The following is a 9,950-nucleotide window of genomic DNA, read 5'->3' as shown; positions in this document are numbered from 1 at the left end:
ATGTTATGTGTGCCTTGACTGTCCCAACAATCATCTACTTCCCTTCTTTCTCCCTCTCCTTATGATTCGCTATTCCCTGAGACCAAAAGAAAACAAAACAAAATCTATGGAAATTAGGTCAATTAAAAACCCTACAATGACTTCTAAGTGTTCAAGTGAACGGAAGACTCACACATCCCTAACTATAAATAAATTAAAAACTGACTAAGATTCATGAGGAAAATGTGTCAAAATTCAAGATAGGTGAAAAGCTGGGCCTTTTGCACTGAACAGTGAGCCAAGCTGTGAATGCAAGGAAAAGTTTTTGAAGAAAATTAAAAGTACTACTCCAGTGATCATGCAAAGTAGAAGGAAATCAGTCTTAATGCTGATATGGAGTGTTTGAGTGCTCTGGACAGATAAACCCAGACACAACATTCTTTTAAGCCAGAAACTACTCCAAAGCAAGACTCTAACTCTCTTCAATTCTATGAAGACTGAGAGAGGTGAGGAAATTGCAGAAGAAAAGCTTCAAGCTAGCAAGGTTAGTTCACGGAAAGCCATTTCCATATTAAAGTGTAAGGAGAAGCACTAAGTGTTCATATAGAAGCTATAGCAAGTTATCCAGATGTAGTTAAGATTGTACATGAAGGCTGGCTACACAAAACAAGAGATTTACAGTCCAGATGAAACCACCTTCTAATGGAAGAACATGTCATCTAGGATTTTTGTAGATAGAGAGGAGATAACACTGCCTGGCCTCAAAGCTTTAAAGGACAGGATGACTCTCTTGCTAGGGGCTAATGCAGCGGTTGTCTGCTAAGTTGAAGCCAAGGCTCATTTATGATTCTGAAAATCCTAGGGCCCTTAAGAATCATGCTAAATCTTCTCTGCCGGCACTCTATAAATGGAACAACAAAGACTGGATGAGAACACATCTGTTTACAGCATGGTTTACTTCTTTAAGCCCACTATTGAGATCAACTGCTTAAAAAATATTCCTTTCAAAATATTTTTGCTCATTGTCAATGCAGCTAGTCACCAACGAGCTCTGATGGAGATATATAAAGAGATAAATGTTGTTTTCATGTCTTCTAATACAATATCCATTTTGGAGCCCATGAATCAAGGAGTGATTTTAATTGTCAAAGCTTAGTATTTAAGAAATACTTTTCATAAGGCTATAGATGACATAAATAGTAATTGCTCTGATAGATATGGACCAAGCCAATTAAAAATCTTCTGTAAAGGATTCATCATTCTGGAATCCATTAAGAATGTACGTGATTTATAGGAAGTTGTCAAATAACAAAATTAATAGGTGTTTTGAAGAAGTTGATTCCAACTCTCATGGATGACTTGGAGGCGTTCACGATTTGGTGGAAACCTGAAGATGTGTCTGAATTGCTAGAAACTCATGATAAAAGTTTAACCAATGAGAACTTGCTTTGCATGGATGAGCAAAGAAAGTGGTTTATTGAGATAGAATCTACTCCTGGTGAAGATGCTGTGAACATTGTTGAAATGACAACAAAGAATTGAGAATAGTAAATAAACTTAATTGACAATGCAGCAGGAGGGTTGGAAAGGATTGACTCCAAATTGGCAAAAAAGTTCAGTTGTGGGTAAAATGCTATGCAAGAGCATTGCATGCTACAGTGAAATCCTTTGTAAAGGCAAGATCAATTGACGTAGCAAACTTCAATTTCAGAAACCGGCCAACCACCCCAACCTTCAGCAACTACCAACAACAGCCAATGACATAGAGGCAAGACCCTCTACCAGTAAAAACATGATGACTCACTGAAGTATTAGATGATCTTCAGCATTTTTACAAATACAGGATTCTTAAATTTAAGTATGTATGTTTTAAACATAATGCTATTGCATATTTAATAGACCACAGTAAAGTATAAACATATGTTTTACATGCACAGGGAAACCAAATAATTTGTGTGACTTGCTTTATTGTGATATACACTTTACTGTGGTGGTCTGAAACTGAACATACCATATCTCTGGGGTATGCCTATACTTTATGTTGCCTAGGTTCTCTGCTTACTGTGAAATTATATATTTATTATTATTATTATTTGAGACAGAGTCTTGCTCTGTCACCCAGGCTGGAGTGCAATGGCATGATCTTGGCTCACTGCCACCTCTGCCTCCCAGGTTCAAGTGATTCTCCTACCTCAGCCTCTTGAGTAGTAGCTGGGACTATAGGCGTATGCCACCATGTCCAGCTAACTTTTTGTATTTTTTTAAATAGAGATGGGTTTTCACCATGTTAGCCACGATGTTCTCAAACTCCTGACCTTGTGATCGGCCTGCCTTGGCCTCCCAAATTGCTGGGATTACAGGCATGAGCTACTGTGCCTGGCCCACATCTATTATTAGTATTTTTTAATTACCAAAGACATTTACTTTTTTCAAACAAGGTAAACTACATCACTGATTATATCAAGGGCCATGAATAATTCACTACATTCCACATTCACCAATATTTCCTATCTTTTAAATAATTATTTGTGATATTAATAAAAATAAAAACAGTAACCAATATTAACATCAATTTCATGCTTATTAACTTTTCAGATAGAGTTTCTGAACTGAATTTGTGGACTCTTTAATCAAAAAATTATATAAAATTATTCAATTTATGTGCTCGCTTCGGCAAAACATGTACTAAAATTGGAACGATACAGAAAAGATTAGCATGGCCCCTGCACGAGGATGACATGCAAATTTGTGAAGCGATCCGTATTTTAAAAAATATAAATAAAAAAGCAAATAAAAAATATTCAATTTATATTATATTATCTTTATTAAAGTGGAGAGGTATAAAATAATTTTGTAACTTAAAAAGTGACAATACAAACATAAATGTTTAGTAATCACAGCACCCATTTTTACTAAAGACACATATATTAATGACACAGTTATTTCCCATTCAGACTTATTACACAAAACTACAGGATGTGAACCCCAGCAAAATCCCTCTGAAAACTAACTACTACCATCTCATTGCTTGTCTCTATTACCTCAAATCCTCTCAGCTGTCTGAGGTCTATGTGGCACATGGTAAAGATGGTCTTACGTGAAGCTCCAGGTTGTTATAGGTGGATAAAAAACATATGTAGAATAACGTTTATAAAAAGCAATAATTATTAAACAATTTGCTCTCATTTTACTAGATATGCCAAGAACAGAAAATTTTCATTAAAATTCATTAGAACATGATTTTATTAAAAGTCCACTTGGAATGGAATATTAGCAAGTCATTTAGCCTTTAAATGTCCCCAAATTTCAAAAAAGGTGAAAATTAAACTTCATCCTCAAACATTTGTAAAATTAATCATCATCATAGTAGTTACTGTCATAACCATCATTTGATGAATCATTACGTATCTAGGAGATATAGTACTTTGTGAACTTAAGAAGCAACATAGAAGTAAAAACAATTTTATTATCACAAGATTAGATCACTTACTTGTTAAAACCCATTTTCACTGTATTCTTAATCAGTTAATAATTGATGCTATAAAGCTTTATTCAACTCTAAATCATAAAAACAGTAAGTGTAATAATCTAACAAGAACAGTCTAAAACATAAGGAGGACTCGGAGAACACAGTTGGGTTTGAAAACCTAGTTATATGCAGTCGCTTCAGCAGCACGTATACTAAAAACATAGTTATACACCTGGCTGCCAGTAATAGCAAAAATAATGGAGATTAAAACATTATCAATATAAACAAACAAACAAAAAAGCTAAGAAAGTTTTTTATATCTTTTCTAGACATTTGGGAAGAACATGGCATGGATTTCTTGATGAAAACAAAATGTATGGCGTGTACCAAAATCGGGAGACATGCAATGTTTATTTGAAAGAAGGACTTTGATTTCATTTTGCCCAAATTCCTTATTGCCAATGCACACTGGGAACATAGGTGTTACATTCAGGGAAATTTTGGAAAGTGATATTACTTTTAACATCTAAATATCAACAAGTTATATCATTCAATAAATTCATAGAGAAAGTAGAAAAAACATTTGTCATACTGCATCCGAATGGTACTGTCAAAATTTGAACATACAGGGTTATCGCCCAAAAAATTCACAGAGACTTTGCTAGAAAAGAGTGCAAACTTGGGAGGCCAGGGAGGGCTCATCACGAGGTCAGGATATCGAGAACATCCTGGCTAACATCGTGAAACCCCGTCTCTACTAAAAACACAAAAAATTAGCCAGGCATGGTGGCACGTGGCTGTCATTCAAGTTACTCAGGAGGCTGAGGCAGGAGAATTGCTTGAACCCAGGAGGCAGAGGTTGCAGAGAGCCGAGATCACACTACTGCACTCAAGCCTGGGCAACAGAGCGAGATTCCGTCTCAAAAAAAAAAAAAAAAGAGTACAAACAGTTGTGATATGTTGTGATATACAGAAAAATGTATGTAGCACATATCATACATACAGTACATAATATTTGATGACAATAAACAAGTATGTTATAGGATTAAATTTTTCTATACCATACTTTTTATTATTTGAGCATATACAATGGTGGTTCCATAGATTATAGTACAGCTGAAAAATTCATATGATTTGGTGATGTTACAGCATAGCACATAAAATTATGTAGAGTATATAATGTTTGATAATAATAAATGACTACGTTACTGGAATATGTTTTTACTATACTATTTATCATTTTAGAGGGTACTCCTTGCACCCTCTAAAACAAAAGTTAACTGTAAAACTGCCTCAGACAGTTTCTTCTGGAGATATTCCAGAGGAAGGCATTGTGATCATAGGAGATGACAACACCATGTGTGTTACTGTCTTTGAAGACCTTCTAGTGGAGTAAATGTGAAGGTGGAAGACAGGGGGATATTGATGATCCTGACCCTATATAGGTCTAGGTTAATGTGTGTGTATGTGTCTCTTAGTTTTTAACAACAGCTTTTAAGAAGTAGATAAAGAAAAAAACAGCTTATGGAATAAGGATATAAAGAAAGCTTAAAACAAGTTTGTCTTTTAAGCTAAATGTTATTAGAAAAAAAGTAAAAAGTTTAAAAAATTAAAAAGGGTATAAAAATTTACAAGCTAAGGTTAATTTATTATTGAAGAAAGAAGAGTATTTTAAAATACATTTAGTGTAGCCTCAGTGTAAAGTGTTTATAAAGCCTCCAGTAGTATACAATAATGTCTTAGGTCTTCACATTCTCTCACCATTCACTTACCAGTTCACCCAGAGCCACCTGCAGTCCTACAACCTCCAGTCCTGATAAGTGCCCTATATATATGTACTATTTTTAACTATATCATATCTTACTATACCTTTTCTATGTTTAGATGCAAAAATACTTACAATTTTGTCACATTTGCCTACATTATCCAGTACAGTAACATGCTGTACAGAATTATAGCCAAGGCACCATAGGCTATAACATACAACCTAGGTGTGTGGAAGGCTATACCATCTAGGTTTGTGTAAGCACACTCTATGATGTTCATATAATGACAAAACTGCCTAAGGACACATTTCTCAGAACATATCCCCTTTGTTAAATGATAGACAAAAGTACATTGGAAATTTTAATGTTAAGAAACTCAAAAGCAATATTAGCACAGCAAAAGGCTATGAAATATCATTTACATACATGGTAAATTCCTATTTTAAAAATCACAAACCCCTAATAACATCAGCAATCAATTATTAACCAAAGAATATTGAAATAATAATTCATGCAAAACATTTTAAAAGTTTAAAATTTCTAAAAATGAACTTACATTGTATTTTTCTGTTATAACAAATAAATATAATATCCTGGCAAATTACATATACAAATAAAATGATTATGAAACAGCTAATTAAAATATGACCTACCAAACAATACTTATATTATAGCATTACTGACTTTTCTTAAATTCTTTATCAATCTACAATTAACAGATAATATTTTAAAGGGAATATGAGAATGTGCTTCTAATGTTTACCTCAATATAAATGGATAATATCAATTTACTACAGAATTAGGAAAAGCTATTCTAAAATTCATATAGACCAGAAAAGATTCCTATTAAGCCAAAACAATCCTAACAAAAGAGAGCAAAGCTGGAAGCATCATGCTACTGGAGTTCAAACTATACTATAAGGCTGCAGTAACCAAAACAGCATAGCACTGGTACACAAACAGACAGAGAGACCAATGAAACAGATTAGAGAACCCAGACCTAAAGCCACACTCCTACAACCATCTGATCTTTGCCAAAGCCAACAATAACAAGCAATGAGGAAAGCACCCCCTATTCAATAAATAGTGCTAGGATAGCTGGCTAGCCATATGCAGATGAAACTGGACCCCAATCTTTTACCATATACAAAAATTGACGCTAGATGGATTAAAGACTTAAATATAAGATCTCAGACTATAAACAATCTAGAAGAAAACTTAGGAAATACCTTTCTTTATGTCAGACTTGGCAAAGAGTTTATGGTTAAGTCCTCAAAAGCAATTGCAACAAAAACAAAAGTTGACATGTGGATCCAAATTAAACTACAGAGCTTCAGCAAGGCAAGAAAACACTATCAAGGGAATAAACAGACTACTTACATGATGGAAGAAAATATTTACAAACTATGCATTTGACAAAGGTCTAATATCCAGAATCTATAAGGAGCAAGCCCAAAACAAACTCGATTAAAAAGTGGACAAAGAACATAAACACACTTCTCAAATGAAGAAATACAAGCAAGCCAACAAATACATGAAAAAAATGTTCAACATCACTTAATCATAAAAAGATTGCAAATCAAAACTACAATGACATACCATCACACATTGGTCAGAATGGCTTTTGTTAAAAAGTCAAAAACAATAACAGATGTTAGTGAGATTGTGAATAAAAGGGAACACTTAAACACTGTTGTGAATGTAAATTACCTCAGCCACTGTGGAGATCAGTTTGGCGATTTCTCAGAGAACTAAGACTTGAACTACCATTTAATGCAGCAATCCCATTATTGGGTAAATACCCAAAGGAAAATAAATCATTCTACCAAAAAGATGCATGCACCCATATGTTCAGTTCAGTGCTATTCATGATAGCAAAAACATGGAATCGATGCATATCCCCATCAGCAGTGGACTGGATCAAGAAAATATGGTAGATATACACCATGGAATCCTACCCTGTTATAAAAAGAACAAAATCATGTCTTTTATGGCAACACAGATGCCACTGGAAACCATCATCCTAAGCAAAATAATGCAGAAACAGAAAAACAGGTACCACACATTCTCGATTATAAGTGGGAGCTAAACATTGGATACACAGACATAAAGATGTGAACAATACACACTGGGGAATACAAGAGGAGGGAGGGAGGGAAATGAGTAAGCATTGCAAAACTATTTATTTGGTACTATGCTCACTATGTAAATGACAAGTTTCATTCATATTCCAGATTTCAGCATCACACAATGTGCCTTTGTAACAAATCTGCACATATACCCCCTACATATTACAATCCACTTACCAATCTATCAGATGTACTATTTTCAGTCATTCTTTCTATTAGTTGTAATTCTAAAATAAAAGTTGAAAAATAACTAATTCTAACATTACTACTAGGTAAGCATTAAATAATCTCAAAGCTTTTGTATTTTAAAATGGGAATAAATATCAATATTGTCTATAAATAAAGAAAAACAAAAACAGGAAGAAAAACTTACATTAATTCTTACCGAACTGTCAATGGGCTAGGGGACTTTGTGTGAAATTTCCCATTTACTTTCATGACAAATCTCTGTAATTGAATCTTTTGCTAACTCACCAACACAGATTTGTCATGGGTAGGATGATACATTCATTTCCTATTTACAATCTACTTACCAATCTACCAGATGTACTGTTTTCAGTCATTCCTTCTATTAGTTATAATTCACCATCACTATTCAATTGTATCTCTTTAAACCAAATGGTCCCACAATTTTGCTCTTTTAGATATGACAGCCTAAGCCCATTGCCATCAATTCCTTCCAAATTCATTATGTGACATAATTCTTTTCAGAACAGAAGCATCCCTTTGCTACTTACTAACTTTGATGCCATCCATGTTTGGAGATTAGAGTTCTCCAGTTTTGTACTATGTGCTGGTGATGGTCCAGGTTCACCTTCATTACTGCAAGCGAAGTGGCTCCACTCTCTGGAAACCAATGTTTTGTTACATTGCAGCCTTAATATGAGCAGCATTAACCTAGAAAGACCAAAGAAATTTATCCTGATATATGATTACTTAAGAAAACATTCAGAAAGTACATTTGAAAAGTAAAAATCAATAAAAATAATAAAGCAATTACAATATGAAAATTATACCTTGGTTAAATTATAACAAAGTACCACTTAAAATTAAAGGGTCAAAAAATAATTAAAGGGTCAATTATTATTGTTAACCTTTTCCCCTATCAAAAAAACAACAGATGCTGGAGAGGCTGTGGAGAAAAGGGAATGTTTGTACATTGCTGGTGTGAATATAAATTAGTTCAGCCACCATGGAAAACAGTTTGGATATTTCACAAAGATCTTAAAACAGAGCTACTATTCAACACAGCAATCCAATTACTGGGTATATACTGAAAGGAAAACAGATCATTATGTCAAAAACACACATGCACTCACATATTCACTATTCATGACAGCAAAGACACAGAATCAACCTAGAAGCTCATCAATGATCAAAATAGATAAAGAAACTGTGGTTCTTCTACACAATGGAAAACTATACAGCCATAAAAAAGAGTGAAATAATATCCTTTACAGCAACATGGATGAAGCTGAAGGCTATAATCCTAAGCAAAGTGATGCAGGAACAGAAAACCTCATACTGCATGTTCTCACTTATAAGTCAGAGTTAAACATTGAGGATCCATGGAGATAAACATGGGAACAACAGACACTGTTGACTACTAGGGAGGGAGGGAGAAAGGAGAGTGGTAGGTTTAAAAACTATCTGTTGGGTACTGTATTAGTCCATTTTCATGTAGCTGATAAACCCATACCCAAGACTGGGAATAAAAATAGGTTTAATGGACTCACAGTTCTATGTGGCTGGGGAGGCCTCACAATCGTGGTAGAAGGCAAGGAGGAACAAGTCACATCCCACATGGATTGCAGCAGGCAAAGAGAGAGAGCTTGTGTAGGGAAACTCCTGTTTTTAAAACCATCAGATCTCATAAGACTTACTCACTATCACTAGAACAGCATGGGAAAGACCCACCCCTATGATTGAATTCTCTCCTACAGGGTCTCTCCCACAGCACATGAGAATTACGGAAGCTACAAGATGAGATTTGGGTGGGGACACAGAGCCAAACCACATCAGGTACTATGTTCATAAAATAGAGCCATGTAGCAAACTCACACATGTACTTCCTATATCTAAAATAAAAATTGAAATAAAAGGTAAATTTATTTATAAATTTTTAAAGGAAGCTGAAATTTTGGAGTTTTCCAACCTTGAGTTCTCTAGATGTTAATGCTTCAAGATGATAATTTGTGAGGCTAGACGAGAAGGAGGCAAAGCCCTTAAGTTATGTTCAGTTCTCTGAACAATATTAATATACGTAGGAGGAGAGCTAAAAATTGCTAATGATTTAAAGCACTTACTTTAAGTAGATTACATGATGTTACATTTAAAATTGTTTTCATAACTCTTTAGGTATAATCAAAAAAAGGTAGAATGGTGTTAAAATGAGTAGTGTCAAGAAATAGGTGGCAGGGCAAAAAGAAAATATTCAATAAACAGCATGCTTCTTGTCCACAAACAATAAACTGTCAGAAAAGAATGAAAGCAAAATATAAACATACAAAGACATACACATATATATTCTACATTTATCTGCTAGGCATAAATGTATATTCTTTCCAGACATCTATGAGAAAAAGAGTAAATCTTTCCAGAAGAACT

General features: G+C 34.3%; 1 non-coding gene across 1 annotated transcript; it reads left to right on the top strand.

Moving 5' to 3' along the window:
- The first annotated feature begins 2,642 nt into the window (after positions 1-2,642).
- On the top strand, positions 2,643-2,747 carry LOC120362008 (U6 spliceosomal RNA). Its single transcript, XR_005578014.1, has one exon. It is a non-coding gene; the product is annotated as a U6 spliceosomal RNA (small nuclear RNA).
- Positions 2,748-9,950: the final 7,203 nt, after the last annotated feature.

The sequence above is a fragment of the Saimiri boliviensis genome, chromosome X (genome assembly GCF_048565385.1).
Source record: "Saimiri boliviensis isolate mSaiBol1 chromosome X, mSaiBol1.pri, whole genome shotgun sequence".
NCBI lineage: Eukaryota > Metazoa > Chordata > Mammalia > Primates > Cebidae > Saimiri > Saimiri boliviensis.
Note: the sequence above shows the minus strand (reverse complement) of the source record. Positions and strands in the feature narration are given on the sequence as shown.